The 18071-nt window shown below is 39.7% G+C and overlaps 1 protein-coding gene across 4 annotated transcripts in view; it reads right to left on the reverse strand.

The window, feature by feature from the left end:
- The window catches only part of epha10 (EPH receptor A10), a 225115-nt gene that overhangs the window by 55618 nt on the left and 151426 nt on the right, over window positions 1–18071 (reverse strand). The gene's annotated exons all lie outside the window — the stretch shown is intronic.

An 18071-nucleotide genomic window follows, 5' to 3' on the forward strand; every position in this document is an offset into this window, starting at 1 on the left:
CAGAAGCGTTTAGTCTCCTTTATAGCAGTGTAAGGGTAATAACATCTTTCAAAAACTGTCATTGATTTATTCAGCATGCTTGACGGTTGTTTGGGACTTGAAAGAAAAACAAGTTTGGCTTTCCATATTTAAGGACAGATGGGAGTCAATATTGTAGTCGGGAAAGAAGAAAAAGTGAACCGGACAGTGGTAATGGATTAGTCATTCAGGAGACCTTGCCTATGTGTGTGTGTGTGTGTGTGTGTGTGATGTGTGTGTGACTGACAATAGATCAATACAGATATGGATTGACTGACAAGTCTGCATCGACGTCAGACTAAAAGATGGGGAAGGGGAGGAGGGGACTCAATTTTTTTTTTTCCTCTCTGAGTCTCTCAATTAAAGTGACCACGGCAACTTTTTAATCCACCAGAGGGTAAGTGAAATTTATTTAGACGGATTACTCATCTCTTATTGATTCATAATTACATGGGATGAACCGGTGTTTATTAAATGTAGATGTGGTACTGATGTGAGTACTACCCACACAACAGCTAATTATTCCGTGTTTAATAATGTGGCAACATGCACTGTCACTCATAATGCTATTTATAGAAAGAGGCGGGCTTCCTTTGTAGGAATGGCTTTATGCTTTACAGTAGAATGGGTGTTTATTTATATGAATAATATTCATCGCTGCTTTGGCATTAAAGTTACTTTTCCTTGTTTTTTCCTCCCCCGCCCTGGACACAATTGCTTTTTTTGTCATCCGTCCTTTCTGGTGCTCCTTCCAAGTAACCTTAAAAGTTAACTCCCCCCCTCTTCTTTCTTGCTGCTGTCCTTCTTCCTGCTCATCTTTTCTCCTGACCTTTAACCGACATTTCATCTATTTCCTTGATGGCAAGCGCCGCACTTCAATATGTTCGACCTGTCACTCACACAAGTGAAAAATATTTCACACAGGCAAAGAAAAATAAATACCCTGTGACGCTTCATATCATGCTCCTTTGTAAGATTATGAAAATGGCGCAAAATAAAAGTCAATATTTGTGTGTTTCTACATCTTTTGACAGTTTGCATGAACACGTGCAACAGAAAGATGGTATACATCTTTAATACGATGCACAGACTCAAATTTGCTCCGTGCAAATCTACAACTGAATTCAATTCATATGTCAAAAATGCATTAAAACAAGTATGCATAGAAAATGCCGCAAAATAAAAGACGCTGCATCTGTCTATATTTATGTGTTTCTACATCTTTTGACAGTTTGCATGAACAAAACAGAAAGATGGTATACATCTTTAATACAATGCACGGACTCAAATTTGCTCCGTGCAAATCTACAACTGAAATCAATTATGTCAAAAATGCATTAAAAGAAGCATGCACGGAAAATGGCGCAAAATAAAAGACGCTGCATCTGTCTATATTTGTATGTTTCTACATCTTTTGACTGTTTGCATGAACACGTGCAACAGAAAGATGGTATACATATATAATACAATGCACGGACTCAAATTTGCTCCGTGCAAATCTACAACTGAAATCAATTCATATGTCAAAAATGCATTAAAAGAAGGATGCATAGAAAATGCCGCAAAATAAAAGACGCTGCATCTGTCTATATTTGTGTGTTACTACATCTTTTAACAGTTTGCAGGAACAAAACAGAAAGATGGTACACATCTTTAATACAATGCACGGACTCAAATTTGCTCTGTGCAAATCTACAACTGTAATCAATTCATATGTCAAAAATGCATTCAAAGAAACATGCATAAGATGGTATACATCTATAATACAATGCACGGACTCAAATTTGCTCTGTGCAAATCTACAACTGAAATCAATTATGTCAAAAATGCATTAAAAGAAGTATGCATAGAAAATGGCGCAAAATAAAAGATGCTGCATCTGTCTATATTTGTGTGTTTCTACATCTTTTGACAGTTTGCATGAACACAACAGAAAGATGGTATACATCTACAATACAATGCACAGACTCAAATTTGCTCAGTGCAAATCTACAACTGAAATCAATTCATATGTCAAAAATGCATTAAAAGAAGTATACATAGTGTGTAGTTTATGTATGATAAATGCATTTCCTGCACTGCAAACTTGGATTGAAAGGCTGAATGTTAAATGTTGTGGTAAGAAAATGTTCTGTGACATCTTCTTTCATACGTCTGTGAGTTATTCGCCCAAACGGGTTACTGTAGTCAATGCATTATAGAAAATAGATAACAATTACACAACAAGGACAAGGACAAAGAAAACCAATGGGACCTAAACGCAAACTTTGGCATTTAATGTACTAAATCAAGAACATAGAGTAAATCTGCTCGCCTCACTCTTAACTGCAGACTGCTGTTTGCACTTCTTTTGCTTCCTTCAGTGTTGAATTATGCATAAGACTGGTGCTTGCTCCCAAACCCCAAAACACATTAGAGCTCAATCTCACCACCAAAGAACACGTTTGGATGATTTTTCTATAGATGTGTACCCACAATCACTTGCAGCTGCAAATAAGGGGGTCTCTCATCGCCGTGCACACAGAATCGCAGATTCCAAAGTGCAGGTCTGCATTTCTGTACCATCAACGACCTACTAACAATGCAAAATGTTGTATTCCTTATGCAATATTCAGGTAATATTGTGTACATTCCTTAAGATTTACATGATAAGGCTTTCCAAATACCAGCAACCCACTTTTGAAAGTGTTGAATAAAAACAACAACAATGAGTGTACACAGCAATAAAATCGAACTTATGTAAGAGGAGTTTTATACATTACACATATTTCTAAAAAAGCTTCAATTAGCGTATGCCCTGGTTAGCATCTTTATTGGTTTGTTTACAATATCCAATTTGTGTTCTTGATGTATTTTAATCACAAAAATATATTTGTTCGCAGCCTATTAGCTTGGCAATACATGGAAATAGGAAGTCGGTTTCGTCGCCCGTCTATGATGTCATCAACACGTGACTTCTGAGGAGGGAGGGCACAAGACCTCCAAATTTTATGATCTACAGAGATCACAGTTCATTCCAAAAACATGCTAGGTTAATTGGCGACTCCAAATTGTCCATAGGTATGAATGTGAGTGTGAATGGTTGTTTGTCTATACAGTGGTATGAAAAAGTATCTGAACCTTTTAGAATTTCTCACATTTCTGCATAAAATCACCATCAAATGTGATCTGATCTTTTTTTGTCAAGTATATTTGGGGGGCTGCACGGTGGTCAAGTGGTTAGCGCGCAGACCTCACAGCTAGAAGACCAGAGTTCAATTCCACCCTCGGCCAACTCTGTGTGGAGTCTGCATGTTCTCCCCATGCATGCTTGGGTTTTCTCCGGGTACTCCGGTTTCCTCCCACATTCCAAAAACATGCTAGGTTAATTAGCGACTCCGAATTGTCCATAGGTATGAATGTGAGTGTGAATGGTTGTTTGTCTATACAGTGGTATGAAAAAGTATTTTTCAAAATCATACAGATGAAAAAAACAGTGACTGCTTCAACTAAAACCACCCAAACATTTATAGGTTTTCATATTTTAACTTCAACCGGACCATTTCCGATTAATGTAAACAAACGGCTGCTCTGTGTCTGCACAAAATGACCACACTCTTTGTCAAGTATTGTTAATTTTAGTGTAAGCCAGTAGTATAAGTAACATTTGTACTTTTTTGCCATTTACCGGTAGTACCGGTACATTACAACAGCGAAAATCCACGCAGAACAAGAGTGATCAACTCCATGCAGGAAGTGAGTATGACATTGTAATTTAGGGGCCACTATTGATGTTGACTGTCATCTAAAATGTTTTTTTTTTGCACCGATACACATAAACACACAAACAGACACACACACACAGAATGACTACCGCAAGCAATATAGAAAAGGCGATGGCCTTGCAAGCAATAAGCTTCCCCTGCCTGGAGTTGGAAGTGCACGTCATTTCCAAAGTCTCATCACACAACAAGAAACAACATCGACGAGACACTGATAGGTAAGGCACTTGTCACCAAAAAAACATACACATACAGACCTTACACACGATAAAAGCTTTGCAGTGCACACAACAATCAGTGACACACATAAGGTCTGCAGACTTCAAAGGAAGACAGTGATGAGAAGAATTTTCGACTTTCAGCTTGTCCCATTAAGGGGTCGCCACGGCGGATTGCGTGTTTCCAGGAAGAATATTTGTTTGCCACTAAACAGCAACTAGAACATGCCTTTAAATGAGTCATGGACTGCAGGCATTTTATTGCTACACATTGGGCTTGATCGACAAAAATCCCAAATAACGAGCGCCAAATTGTGTGAGCAAACTAAAAAAAAAATTGTACATACAAATATTGGTAATTTTGAACAAGTGTGTTTTCTGCCGGCTGTCACCAAGGAGAGTTTGGGAGAGCAGAGCATCTGTAAACGCATCATATTAATGTATCCGTACACAATGCTGATCCAGCAGCCCTACACTGCCATTTGTGGAGTAATATAATATTATTATGTCTTATTTTCTTTTTTTTTTTGTCAAGTATATTTTGGGGGCTGCACGGTGGACAAGTGGTTAGCGCGCAGACCTCACAGCTAGAAGACCGGAGTTCAATTCCACCCTCGGCCAACTCTGTGTGGAGTCTGCATGTTCTCCCCATGCATGTTTGGGTTTTCTCCGGGTACTCCGGTTTACTCCCACATTCCAAAAACATGCTAGGTTAATTGGCGACTCCAAATTGTCCATAGGTATGAATGTGAGTGTGAATGGTTGTTTGTCTATACAGTGGTATGAAAAAGTATTTTTCAAAATCACACAGATGAAAAAAACAGTGTCTGCTTTAACTAAAACCACCCAAACATTTATAGGTTTTCATATTTTAACAGTGCCTGCTTTGACTAAAACCACCCAAACATTTATAGGTTTTCATATTTTAACAGTGCCTGCTTTGACTAAAACCACCCAAACATTTATAGGTTTTCATATTTTAATGCGGAGCATGCAAACAATGAAAGAAGGGGGAGGAATAAGTAACTGTACCATCACATTTAATATTTTGTGCCCCCCCCCCCTTTGGCAGCAATAACTTCAACCAGACACTTCCTGTAGCTGCAGATCAGTCTGCAGATACTTTTTCATACGACTCTATGTGCCCTGTGATTGGCTGGCGACCAGTCCAGGGTGTACCCCGCCTCTCGCCCAAAGACAGCTGGGATAGGCTCCAGCACCCCCCGTGACCCTCGTGAGGATAAGCGGTAGAAAATGAATAAATGAAGTATATTTGGTAATATGAGTGTAAATGTGACTATAGAGGTGGTATTTCATGCCTAGAGTAATTACTCTTATTATCATGTCTTATTTTCTTATTTTATGTAAACTATATTTGATAATATGAGTGTAAATGTGACTATAGGGGTGTTATTTCATGTCTAGAATAATCTAATCTTATTATCATGTCTTATTTTCTTATTTTACGTCAACTATATTTGGTAATATGAGTGTAACAGTGACTATAGGGGTGTTATTTCATGTCTAGAGTGCTCTAATAATGTTAAAACCACATTTAAACAGGTTTTCAGTTTAAAGGTATGGTCTACCTACAAATATATTGGATTTATAAATAGGAATCCTACTTTCCTAACTTTACTATCCTAAATTCACTTATCACGATGGGGTCTGGAACCAATTAACAGTGATAAGTGAGGGACTGCTCAATATTCTGCATCTCTTGAAGGAGTGCTATTTTGCCCATTTGACAGACACAATCCTCAGCAGATATTGTTAGTAGATCAATGTGTAAATATTTTTATAAATGGAAATATTTAATAGATAACGGCCATAGTTAAGATACACATACAGATGAGTAATTTGCTTTTGCTTAGATTTACTTCCATGCAAAACACACATGCAATGCCACAGGAATGCAGCTGGTTTAAAACGTCGCCTTCCGTGCTCGCAGAGTGGAACTGAAAAGCTAGTTTCCTGAAAGACTCTTATGAATTTCAATTCAAAGCTGCTTCTTGATGCACAGCCCCAGTACAGGCCTCTCATTATGCAGACACTGGGGGGGGGGGGGGTTATGTGGCTTCTCGAGCACGCCTCTCTATGGCAGGTAGAGCCATGAATTGACTTTGGCACAAAATGGCAGCTGCTGCTCCAGGCGCTCGCATCCGTGCGTACAAAGACAGCGGTTGCACAACTGGCATTGCTGTTTCATTATCAAAGCAGACAGACACAGAGCTCGCTCTCTCTCTTTACCCCCCCCAGTGGCAATGGCACCCGCGGGGTGGAACTTTTTCTCTCTTCTCATGCAGATTTCAATGACTTCCATCAATTTCGAATCTGTCTTTAAAATCGCTCATCGTTTCCCTTCACAATTTTTTTTTTTTTTTTTTTTTTACAATATCTTCTCATTTAACAAATATACTATGTCTATTCCAGTTTATGTAAGCAATCTCTATATCTAGATTTCTTATTGACCGTTGTGCAACTTTACATGCTATAATACAGTGCCTCCATGTACATTGGGGCAGACATGATGGCAGCGAACACGTTTCATGTTCAAAGGGTTAACAGAAAGTAGGGAAGCCATTCCCACTGGACGCCGTCCCACCGGCTCCTACCTTAGTTAAACGGATGGTGCAACAATTTATGTGAGTGACAGCAGAGAAGTGGGGAACATTTAGTTTCTTTTGCTTTGGCATTCCCTTGGGCTTTTTTTTTTTTTTTTGGTGCAACAACTGCTGCAAGGGTTTCTGTCAACGGGCCCGGAATCCCTGTTAAGAATGCACTTGGGATGTGCCATCTTTTAAGTTTTAAATGGCCGAGCTTGGTTAACTAGATCAGAGCTAACAACATTTAGTGCTTGTATGTGTGTCCTTTAAAAGATTATTTAACAACAAATCATGATTGTTCCTGAGTTGGTGCTCTTCCACTTAAATCCGGTTTGCAACAGTCAGGGCGAATTATGGAATGACAAGACTGTAATACTACCTCTTCTTCTTCTTTTGGGTTTTTCCCTTCAGGGGTCGCCACAGAAAATTGATCTCCTTCTGTATCTGTCTCTCTCACACCAACTACCCTCATGTCCTCCTTCACTACATCCATGAACCTCCTCTTTGGTCTTCCTCTACGTCTCCTGCCTGGCAGCATCCTTCTACCAATATATTCACTATCTCTCCTCTGGGCATGTCCCAACCATCTCAGTCTGGCCTCTCTGACTTTATCTCCAAGGCTTCTAATATGTAATTTCCCTATGATCCTATCCATCCTGGTCACTCCCAATGAGAACCTCAGGATCCTTCTACCAGTATATTCACTATCTCTCCTCTGGACATGTCCCAACCATCTCAGTCTGGCCTGTCTGACTTTATCTCCAAAGCTTCTAATATGTAATGTCCCTATGATCCTATCCATCCTGGTCACTCCCAATGAGAACCTCAGGATCCTTCTACCAGTATATTCACTATCTCTCCTCTGGACATGTCCCAACCATCTCAGTCTGGCCTGTCTGACTTTATCTCCAAGGCTTCTAATATGTAATGTCCCTATGATCCTATCCATCCTGGTCACTCCCAATGAGAACCTCAGGATCCTTCTACCAGTATATTCACTATCTCTCCTCTGGACATGTCCCAACCATCTCAGTCTGGCCTCTCTGACTTTATCTCCAAGGCTTCTAATATGTAATGTCCCTATGATCCTATCCATCCTGGTCACTCCCAATGAGAACCTCAGGATCCTTCTACCAGTATATTCACTATCTCTCCTCTGGACATGTCCCAACCATCTCAGTCTGGCCTCTCTGACTTTATCTCCAAGGCTTCTAATATGTAATGTCCCTATGATCCTATCCATCCTGGTCACTCCCAATGAGAACCTCAGGATCCTTCTACCAGTATATTCACTATCTCTCCTCTGGACATGTCCCAACCATCTCAGTCTGGTCTCTCTGACTTTATCTCCAAGGCCTCTAACATGTAATGTCCCTCTCATGTACTGGTTCCTGATCCTACCCATCCTGGTCACTCCCAATGAGAACCTCAGCATCCTCATCTCTGCTACCTCCAGTTCTTCTGTCTTTTCGTCAGTGGCACTGTCTCTAGACCAAACAACATGGCTGGTCTCACCACAGGTGTGTTTCCTTTCCTTTCATTTTAGCTGAAACTCTTCTATCACATGTGTTTTTTCATCTTGCCTGCACACGCTTCACTACATCCATAAACCTACTCTTTGGTCTTCCTCTACGCCTCCTACCTGGCAGCTCCTTCTACCAATATAGCCACTATCTCTCCTCTGGACATGTCCCAACCATCTCAGTCTGGCTTCTTTGACTTTATCTCCAAGGCTTCTAACATGTAATGTCCCTTTGATGTTACTTGTTCCTGATCCTATCCATCCTGGTCACTCCCAATGAGAACCTCAGCATCCTCATCTCTAATAGTTCCAGTTCTGCTTCCTGTCTTTTCGTCAGTGGACGTGTCCCTCTGATGTACTCCTTCCTGATCCTGTCCATCCTAGTCACTCTCAATGTGAACCTCAGCATCCTCATCTCTGCTACCTCCAGTTTTGATTCCTGTCTTTTCCTCAGTCTTCTCTAGACCAAACAACATCACACTAAGACTAATCCTACCTGTGGACAAAGACTACATAACAACGCTTAAGCTATGCAATATACTTTGCTAAGACACACCAGCAATGTATTAGCTGAAACTGCTAATTGCTCCTTGTTTCTCCTTGTACACTACACAGCAAAACAATGCCAAGTGAGAAATCGAGCCTGATTTGATCCTACCTCGAGGGTCTATTTATTGGTCAACAAGGAGTCATTACTTCTCAGCAGCAACGGGGATGAAATTGGGAGTCCACAAAATGTGCCATTTCAAGACGATTAAAACGTAGCTACTTGAAAACAAACTCAGATCAGGGTTGACCATTCCCAACTGAAGTCATAAGTTGGAACATCCTTTATTAAGGATAAATGACTCCAAGATACTGTTGCAGGTTTTGTTCGGTCTTTTGAAAAATGAACTTAAGAAAACAAAGAAGGACAAGAGACCATGAGAAAGACCTAGGCAGTGTAGAAATCCTCCCCCTGGGGACTCTAAGTGGGTTTCGAATAGAGGATAAGGGAATCTTAAAGAACCAAATTATAGAATGAGAACCAGATTGTTTATTCCTGACAACAATACCTAATACAGACGTCCGGGCTTATCTGCAGTCCCTGTATGCCTACAAGTAAGCGGGTCTTATTACAGCGCAGCTGCAAAAAGCACCCTTCCTTTCCCAGCCCGGCCTTTTATACACTCGAGGCTGAAGTCCTGGACCAATAAGCTTTCGCCACTGCCTTTGCTTGAACCTCTTTCATGGTGTTTCTGCTTTTGTTTGTTCGCTGGGGCATCAAGGCATCTTTTTCCTTTGTTCACAGGGGCATCAAGGCATCTGGAACATTCTGCTTTTCCTTTGTTGCAAAGCAAGCTGTCATATGCGTACTCGATTTCCACCTTAACTGTCAGTTGTCACATTATACACGCTGGGTGCGTGTATAAGCATCTTTTGTCTGTATTTGTGAGACTATGTGTTTGCGTTTAGCTAGCAAAATTGAGCAAATACCTTTAGCAGGAATGCCAGTTGTTGGAGAGTAATGCCTTATTTTGAGGTGCTCTACACATTTTTGAGACCACAGACACCAGTGTGCGAGATTGCTGGTGCGTTTTGAAGGTATTTGCTCAATTTTGCTAGCTAAAGATAAAAGCTAAAACAAACACAGTCTCACATATACAGACAAAAGATACTTATACACGCATTCACACAAAAAAGGGACTAACGTGACAACTGACAGTTAAGGTGGAAACATCAAGTACGCACATGGCAGCTTGCTTTGCAACAAAGGAAAAGACGCCTTGATGCCCCTGAAAAGGAAAGATGCCTTGATGCCCCAGCGAACAAACGAAAGCAGAAACACCATGAAAGTGGTTTAAGCAAGGGCAGTGGCGAAAGCTGATTGGTCCAGGACTCCAGCCTCAGGACTTCAGCCTCGAGTGTATAAAACGCCGGGCAGGGAAAGTAAGGGTGCTTTTTTGCAGCTGCTCTGTAATAAAACCCGCTTACTTGTAGGCATACAGGGACTGCAGATAAGCCCGGATGTCTGTATTAGGTATTGTTGTCAGGAATAAACGATCTGGTTCTCATTCTATGATTTGGTTCTTTAAGATTCCCTTATCCTCTATTCGAAACCCACTTAGAGTCCTCAGGGGGAGGATTTCTACAGTTTGAATACCACGGTGCTGGCAAATAACATGAACATGCAAACTCACACTCATATCATGGATATATGTACATATATCGATGTGTCAATAGGTGCACTGGCACAGATGGACGTCTCTATTACAAGATTTATGTACAAGATTACATGTTGCTCTGACTTGATCACCCAAATGTGTGTGTGTGTGTGTGTGTGTGTAAGTGAAGGAAGAGGATGTCTATTAGCGTGACAAGGAAAAAGAGTCTCAGTGACGGCCTAATTAAACGTGTCAGTCAGTAGGCGGGTGGGTGAGAGCAGGACAGCCGCAAACAAGACAAAGAGTCGACTCCTTACTGATAACAAGGAGATCAAAAACAATAAAGACATATCAAAATGTTGTAAGAACTTCTTCAAAAGGCAAGTGTCATGGCAACCACTAATGACTTCCATCACTCTGGACACCACTAACGTTGTTTAGTTGCAAACATGCAAAAAGATCTGTGTATTGGTTTCAGCACTTCGGGACGTTTGTTTATAACGACATTTATATATTTCTTTCCTCTGAATAGCATACCATTGCATGTTTCTTTGCCAAGTCCCACCTTCTCTCATCATTAAGTCTCACTGGCGCCTTGTCAGGCCTGCCCTTTTCCTCATGCATCTGTCAATCACTTCCTGGCCTGGTCTTGTCTCTTCCACCTGTGACTTATTTTAATGATGACTATGAATGTTTTTTTTTACTATTGCAGTCACATATTGGGGTGTTTTGTTTTTTTTTCGCTGATAATGAAGTTGACTTTCAGATTGATGTTTGTGCAACATAGAAATGTGGAACTTGCCAAATTATACTGTGAGTGGCATTATTTTATGAATTTATTTAGACTAAGATGTCTTACCTGTTGATAGTAGGAGAACATGTTATTTTTGTTGGCACTTTTTCTGAATCTCTAGTCATATATTGCAATTTATTAAATAATAAGCATAGTATTATACAATATTGAGGGTATGATTTTATCATGTGGCTATGAATGTGATCATGTTCATTTTACTATTGCAGTTACATATTGGGGTGTTTTGGTTTTTTTTTGCTGAAAATGAAGTTCAATTTCAGACTTTCAGATTGATGTTTGTGCAACATAGAAATGTGGAGCTTATACTGTGAGTGGCATTATTTTATGAATTTATTTAGACTAAGATGTCTTACCTGTTGAGAGTAGGAGAACATGTTATTTTAATTGGCACTTTTTCTGTAGCTAACATTGCAGTATATGTCTTACTATGTTGCACAAACATTTGTAAAATTCACCCAATGGAATCACAGTAATAGAAGAATGTGTCCAAGATGTGACCTGGTGTTAGTTTGTTCATTTTACGATTGCAGTTACATATTGGGGTGTTTTTTTTGCTGATAATGAAGTTCAATTTCAGACTTTCAGATTGATGTTTGTGCAACATAGAAATGTGGAGCTTGCCAAATTATACTGTCAGTGGCATTATTTTATGAGTTTATTTAGACTAAGATGTCTTACCTGTTGATAGCAGGAGAAAATGTTATTTTCGTTGGCACTTTTTCTGTAGCTAACATTGCAGTGTGTCTTATGTTGCACAAACATTTGTAAAATTCACCCAATGGCATCACAGTAATAGAAAAATGTGTCCAAGATGTGACCTGCTGTTAGTTTGTTCATTTTACTATTGCAGTCACATATTGGGGTGGTTTGTTTTTTCCGCTGATAATGAAGTTAAATTTCAGACTTTCAGATTGATGTTTGTGCAACATAGAAACGTGAAGCGTGTCAGATTATACTGTCAGTGGCATTATTTTATGAATTTATTTAGACAAAGTTGTCTTACCTGTTCATAGTAGGAGAACATGTTATTTTCGTTGGCACTTTTTCTGTAGCTAACATTGCAGTATATGTCTTACTATGTTGCACAAACATTTGTGATATTCACCTAATGGCATCACAGTAATAGAAGAATGTGTCCAAGATGTGACCTGGTGTTAGTTTGTTCATTTTACGATTGCAGTTACATATTGGGGTGTTTTTTTTGCTGATAATGAAGTTCAATTTCAGACTTTCAGATTGATGTTTGTGCAACATAGAAATGTGGAGCTTGCCAAATTATACTGTCAGTGGCATTATTTTATGAGTTTATTTAGACTAAGATGTCTTACCTGTTGATAGCAGGAGAAAATGTTATTTTCGTTGGCACTTTTTCTGTAGCTAACATTGCAGTCTATGTCTTACTATGTTGCACAAACATTTGTAAAATTCACCCAATGGCATCACAGTAATAGAAGAATGTGTCCAAGATGTGACCTGCTGTTAGTTTGTTCATTTTACTATTGCAGTCACATATTGGGGTGTTTTGTTTTTTCCACTGATAATGAAGTTAAATTTCAGACTTTCAGATTGATGTTTGTGCAACATAGAAACGTGAAGCGTGTCAGATTATACTGTCAGTGGCATTATTTTATGAATTTATTTAGACAAAGTTGTCTTACCTGTTGATAGTAGGAGAACATGTTATTTTCGTTGGCACTTTTTCTGTAGCTAACATTGCAGTATATGTCTTACTATGTTGCACAAACATTTGTGATATTCACCCAATGGCATCACAGTAATAGAAGAATGTGTCCAAGATGTGACCTGGTGTTAGTTTGTTCATTTTACTATTGCAGTCACATATTGGGGTGTTTTGTTTTTTTCCGCTGATAATGAAGTTAAATTTCAGACTTTCAGATTGATGTTTGTGCAACATAGAAATGTGAAGATTGCCAAATTATCAGTGGCATTATTTTATGAAATTATTTATACTAAGATGTCTTACCTAAAAAGCCAATATCGAGCGTCTCTAGTCATATATTCCAATTTATTAAATAACGAGCATAGTATTACACTGTATGTAATATCGAGAGTATTATTTCATCATGTTGCAGCGATGTCAAAGAATTTCAGAGTGACTCTGTGCAGGCATGCATGCTTGTGCACGTGAGAAAGGGTTTGCTATTCATCTGACGTCTAATTAGTCTGTCACCCACCTACCGGTTGTATAAGGGAGGAGTTGGCTATCATTCTGAGAGGCAGCAGAATATCTACGCAGACTCCTGCTGTTTTACTCAGCAGGACTTCACAAAACCTCCTCAAGCACACACATACCGTGTCTCTCTCAAAAGACGCTCCAAACAAAGAACACATGAGAAGAATTGGGATATTTTTGTGATTATGTCATCCCCGTGGTATTGATTGTCTTTTTGTCTTCGTTCCTGGCTTAGCAAAAAGTGTGCATTAAAGTCACTAAAGGTACAATTGTTTGTGTGTGTGTGTGTGGTCACCTTCCCCCGAGCTTTGTCCCGGTATCAAAGTGAACATCACACTTCCCGGGACAACAGAGGAAAAAGACCGTTAAATCCACATCCAGAGCACACATCGCTAAAGACTCCGAGTGCCTCTTCATAGACTGGAATTATAAGCCAAGAGGTAGGCAATTAAAATTCCCATCACTGGGTGACAAAGCGTTTTAAGTGGCTGTGCTATAGTCCTGAAAAGTAGCTTGATGACTCTATTCATTTAGTGACTGCTGAAGCCTCACCTTCCCATCACTTCTAATTAAGGAGGCAAAAAAAAAAAAGGATCCAAATGCAGACTGCTGGAGGCGGGGAGGAAGGTAGTGAGGTGGAGAAGAGAGGAGAAAGGAAGAAAAAAAACAAAAAAAAAAAGCTATTGGGGAGTTGATGAAGAAAACAAAAACTTGCGTTTATTGACAGTCGAGGAGCTGTCATTCACATAATGAAAACACACAGTCGGCGTCAAAAAGTCAGATGAAGTGATCCCGGCCTGATCGTTACACATAAACTCATAAATATTCATATAGTGCAACTGAAACATGCACTCAAACATCAATTGGTGTTATTAATGATTAATACTTGAGATCAAATTAGAACAAGACAGTTACAGCGGAACCTCAGTTTGCACTTTTTTTTTTTAATTTAGCCTCAGTTTGCATACATGTCCCAGTTAGTGTGCAATATGGTGGTGTTAATAATAAGGCATTATCATATAAGAGCATTTAATCCTACCCCTCCATCTGGTACTTATACAATCAGTAACTAATAATAATAATAATAATACATTTTATTTGTATAGCGCTTTTCAAGATACTCAAAGACACTTTACAAAAGAATGAAGTTGAATAAAACAAGTAAACAGTTACATTTGTTCACTTCCTGCTTTCCTAATATAGTTTAAGTTTTTTATTTTATTTTTAATTTTTATCTTAATATAATTTAAGTTTTTTTAATTCTAATTTTAATTTTAGTCACGTACCGGAGTATGATGAGGTGATATGACCATACAATGACATAATGGGTACCATAGTAACTAAATCCTACCCTTCCATCTGGTACTTTTACAATTAGTAACTGTTACATTTGTTCACTTTCTGCTTTCCTAATAAGTTTTTTTTTTATCCTAATATATTTTAATTTTAATTTTAATTTTAATTTTAATTTTAATTTTAATTTTAATTTTAATTTTAATTTTAATTTTAATTTTAATTTTAATTTTAATTTTAATTTTAATTTTAATTTTAATTTTAAAATATAGTCTGGAAGGGTTTACATCTATGGAATGGGTCGTATGCCTTTTTAAGGTGTTATTTTGTAATAATTACAGTATTGCAGTTTTTAAGTCTTGTACAGTTAATTTGGTGCTATACACACACGATAATCATGATGAATTCTCATGGGAAGTGATTTTATTACTGTTTAAACAACTACAGCTGCCCATGTTATGTTATTTTCTTATGAGTTACATCTTGTTTTTTGTGATGTCACCTTCTTTTACTGGCCTCTGTACATTAGGGTTAGGGTTCGGGTCGATCGCCACACTAGTTCTGCACACCGTCTATGGATGTCCTACATGAAGATGACTCTTCATCCAGGAGCCTCCAGAAGTCATTCTGCTCACATTTCCACACCACTCACCTCTCCCCGTCCCTTCAACGTCTACATTCAAGCCCTCTCTCTTCCCCTTTCTGCCTTTATTCGTCCATCTCTCAGGCCCATGTAACTCCGCGGGGGCCAGCCATCTAAGCAGAGCCAGTAATCCTCTCAGGATATTGAAATGCCAATCCTTCCTCCTCCCTGACCCACCCCATCACTACACAGCCACATCCTGCATCCCTCCCTACTTCTCTGCCTCAGCTAAAGGGCTTTGGAAGTACCACCGGGGGCCCGAGACATTCAACCCGTGTGTGTGTGTGTTTTCGATCACATCACTCACACACAAATGCTGAACAAGGCTAGGGGAAGATATTACAGGCGTTGTGTGTGTCGTTCTCGCGCATCTGGGGCACTGGGTTCAAGGCATGGAAGAATCGGTGCGACACACACATACATGAAATATGCCGTCACATTACAAATGGCACTGGTGCACGCACAACAGATGCACGTACATGGATATACACACATAATCCACAACTAGATAAGGGGCCCTATGAGAGCCCTTGGCAATTCTGATCCCTCTTTTAGCCAGGCCATCGACTCACGCAACACTCCTGCTACGTTTCTATCCCCATCTTCCTATTTACTCATCCATCCATACAAACATTCATCCAAACATGCAAAACTCCCACCCCCATACCCTCAATGGCCTGGAGAGTCCTGATAAAAAGCCCATCTGTTGGGGGAGCAATACTCTCCCTCCTTTACAAATGTGCAAGCATCCTTTTGCGGGATTTTTTTTTTTTTTTTTTTAAAAGAAGTCACTCTGTATATGCTTTTAATAGAGGGGTTTTCATTCCACACTTTTATGCACTGCCAAGGAAGATCTAAGTGTATGCATTCATTAGATTTCATTTGTGCAACAGAGTGTGACCATAGCACGGCACCCATTTGCACCTTCGCTTCGGCAACTTTAGTTAGTGCCCGTCTTTAAATATGTTCCCAGCGGCCGGGATACGCACTCAAGGTTAACACAGCTCGTCATGCCCACGCAAACATGGCAAAAAAAAAAAACATCATGCAGGGAAAGATGGTGGCAAAGATGCAGGAGATCGACGGATGAAAACTAGATCTGGTAGGGAAGCAAGCTCATGTAACTTATGGTACAAGTTATGATTAGAAATGATTTTACAAAGTGAACAAGTTAAACCTGAAACGTCGAAATCTGAACCTTTGCATTACTGTTACAGTTGTCCCTTGCCACATCACGCTTCTACATGTTGCAGGTCATAAACAGAGAATATTTCATTCATGCATAAGGAAGCCTACTTCATGGAAATTCACTTTTCGCTAATCTATGATCCTATCCATCCTGGTCACTCCCAATGAGAACCTCAGCATCCTCATCTCTGACATGTCCCAACCATCTCAGTCTGGCCTCTCTGACTTTATCTCCAAGTCCTTTAACATGTAACATCTAACATGTTCCTGATCCTATCTATCCTGGTCACTCCCAATGAGAACCTCAGCATCCTCATCTCTGATTGACAGATTGGATGGATGGATGGATAGATGAAAAGTCAGTTTTTCACAATGGGGAACCTTTACATTACTGTTACAGTCGTCCCTTGCCACATCACGCTTCTAATGTTGCAGGTCGTAAACAGAAAATATTTCATTTATGCGTAAGGAAGCCTACTTCATGGAAATTCACTTATCGCTGACATGTCCCAAACATCTTAGTGTGGCCTCGCTGACTTTATGTCCAAGGCCTTTAACATGTAACATCTAACATGTTCCTGATCCTATCTATCCTGGTCACTCCCAATGAGAACCTCAGCATCCTCATCTCTGATTGATAGATTGGATGGATGGATGGATGGATAGATGAAAAGTCAGTTTTTCACATTGGGGAACCTTTACATTACTGTTACAGTCGTGCCTTGCCACATCACGCTTCTAATGTTGCAGGTCGTAAACAGAGAATATTTCATTTATGCGTAAGGAAGCCTACTTCATGGAAATTCACTTATCGCTGACATGTCCCAAACATCTTAGTGTGGCCTCTCTGACTTTATCTCCAAGGCCTTTAACATGTAACATTTAACATGTTCCTGATCCTATCAATCCTGGTCACTCCCAATGAGAACCTCAGCATCCCCATCTCTGATTGATAGATTAGATAGATGGATGGATGGATAGATAGATGAAAAGTCAGTTTTTCACAATGGGGAACCTTTACATTACTGTTACAGTCGTCCCTTGCCACATCACGCTTCTACATGTTGCAGGTCATAAACAGAAAATATTTCATTTATACATAAGGAAGCCCACTTCGTGGAAATTCACTTATCGCGGTCGCATTTGGAAATATTTACAATATAACAATAACAAGGGACAACTGGATTGGGAAAAAAACAAATGTAAAAGTCACTATAGGGGTGTTATTTCATGTCTAGAGGGCTCTAATGTTAAAAAGACCTCACAGCTAGGAGACCCGGGTTCAATACCACCCTCGGCCAGCTCTGTGCGGAGTTTGCATGTTCTCCCCGTGCATGCGTGGGTTTTCTCCGGGTACTCCGGTTTCCTCCCACATTCCAAAAACATGCTAGGTTAATTGGCGACTCTAAATTGTCCATAGGTATGAATGTGAGTGTGAATGGTTGTTTGTCTATATGTGCCCTGTGATTGGCTGGCGACCAGTCCGGGGTGTACCCCTGCCTCTCGCCCAAAGACAGCTGGGATAGGCTCCAGCACCCCCCGCAACCCTTGTGAGGATAAGCCACAGAAAATGAATGAAATTGAATGTTTAAAATAAATATGGTAGTTTTTCTATAATACACAATCCATTGCATATTATAGTATTTGTCTTATTTCTGTCTACAACTTGT

This window comes from Doryrhamphus excisus, linkage group LG7 (assembly GCF_037039965.1).
Source record: "Doryrhamphus excisus strain RoL-2023G ecotype Guam linkage group LG7, RoL_Dexc_Guam_v1.1, whole genome shotgun sequence".
Lineage (NCBI taxonomy): Eukaryota > Metazoa > Chordata > Actinopteri > Syngnathiformes > Syngnathidae > Doryrhamphus > Doryrhamphus excisus.